At 39.6% G+C, this 2055-nt stretch overlaps 1 pseudogene; it reads right to left on the bottom strand.

Annotated features, from left to right (window-relative positions):
- Positions 1–339: 339 nt before the first annotated feature.
- LOC100020752 (peptidyl-prolyl cis-trans isomerase A-like) lies at positions 340–829 on the bottom strand (annotated as a pseudogene).
- Positions 830–2055: the final 1226 nt, after the last annotated feature.

The following is a 2055-nucleotide window of genomic DNA, read 5'->3' as shown; positions in this document are numbered from 1 at the left end:
CCTAAAGTTGTGGTTTCCATTATCATTATTATAGTTATTTCTATAATTATAATTTCTGTAGTTGTTATTAAACTGCATATTCCTTATGATTGCCTTGAATAAAGTTATACACTCTATCATTTTTTTTTTGTAGTTTAGTTTTTATTTCATAATCATAAACTTAACTCTGTTGTCTAGCCAGACTTGTGGAAGGAAAAGGGAAATGAAATCCAAAGAGAATTGAAGCAAGTGAGAGCACAAGGATTACAGGGTATAAGAGCAGGTGGAATTCAAGGGTGCTCTCTTCAGCTACAGAGGAATTGTTTGGTGGTTAAGACAAAAACTAAAACAAAAAAAGTATTAGATTTTTCCACAGTCAGCAATGGTGATCTTCTTGCTGGTCTTGCCATCCTGAGAACCAAAACACTCCATAGCTTCCACAATGTTCATGCCTTCTTTCACTTGGTCAAAGATCACATGCTTGCCATGTAACCAATCAGTCTTAGCAGTATGGATGAAAAACTGGGAGCCATTTGTGTTGGGTCCAGCATTTGCATGGACAAGATCCCAGGGCCAGTATTCTTCAGGATGAAGTTCTCATCAGCAAATTTCTCCCCATAGATGGACTTACCATCAGTGCCATCATGACGAGTGAAGTCACCACCCTGGCACATAAACCCAGGCATGATTCTGTGAAAGCAGGATCCCTTGTAACTAAATCCCTTCTCTCCAGTGCTCAGAGACAGTTTTCTGCTGCCTTTGGAACTTTGTCTGCAAAGATCTCAAAAGTAACTCAGCTCAGGGGCTCATTTTCGACACATATGTCAATGTCCACATTCAGGTTGTCCATGGCCACAGATGGCTGGGATGGATGCGATGGCAGTGGCAGAGGCAGTGAGGTTCAGTGTCTGGCGAACTGAACGAAGATGAGAACTCTCAGTGGTGGTGTATGCAAAGCCCTACACTCTATCATCCTGTGGCCCTTCGTCTTACAGAATTGGCAGGTAATGGATCGATAATTAGATTTTTGGAGAGGGGCAAATGCCATTAGTTGAGTATCATGCCCTTTTTCCAGCTTAACAATCCTATCTGTTAAATATGTAAATCATTTCTCAGTTTCCTACATGAAATCTTCCTCCTTTTCTTTGTTTCCCTTTGAAACATATAGAGCCGTTTTCTGCAATTCTTCAAGGTCCATCTGTGACCATCTTGGGCAATGTGTTCTAAAATAATTCCTAATCACTTTGCAAGAGTTATTGGCAAAGTGCCTTCTAATTTGTCTTATGCAATTTTCTTTAGAAAGGTCAAAAACCAGGAATGGACCCCCAGACTCAATCATTCTGTCCATGAATCTGGAGGGTGTCTCTTCCTCATTTTGCTTAATTCTTTCAAATTCCATCCACTTACCTGTACTGTCTACACCCTCTCTTATGGCTTTTAAGATGGCCTCCCTATAACGGTATAGATGTAAATAATCCTCAGAGTTGTTATAGTCCCATTTGGGATCCTGATATGGCCAGTGTGCACATCGTATCTTCTATTTTTATTAACATGAGAAATTATTTTATTTTTCTCACTTTCAGTTAAAAAAACCTGCAGCAAGTTTTCAATGTTTTTGTAAGACAGATTATGCTGAAAAAATATATCTGTCATCTTTTTTAGTTACTAGAAAGGGATATTGTTCATATGGGGGAACATTTCATGTGAATTCATTTATTTCTTGGGGAGTAAACAGTATATTGTGCCTAATCCTCACCACATCCCCATTGCCTCTATTTCAGGTACTTTTCTTAGAAGAAAAAGGCCTCTAGTTGAATTTGTTACCTGTGGGTCAGTTTGACTAGAATAAGTTTCTTTTGAAGGAAGAGATTTCCTTGGGGCTGGAATTTTTTTGGGGTAGGAGGACATCTCTTTTGGGCTGGGATTGGTTTTTGGGTAGGAGGATATTTCTTTGGGGCTGGGATTGGTTTTTGGGTAGGAGAAGGAACAGGAGAAACTAGGATTTCAGAAGTTTGGGTTTCAAGAGAAGGGTCTTGGGGATTAAGTTCAGTGGAGATTAGCAGACCATGACAGAAC

Source organism: Monodelphis domestica, chromosome 1, assembly GCF_027887165.1.
Source record: "Monodelphis domestica isolate mMonDom1 chromosome 1, mMonDom1.pri, whole genome shotgun sequence".
NCBI lineage: Eukaryota > Metazoa > Chordata > Mammalia > Didelphimorphia > Didelphidae > Monodelphis > Monodelphis domestica.
Note: the sequence above shows the minus strand (reverse complement) of the source record. Positions and strands in the feature narration are given on the sequence as shown.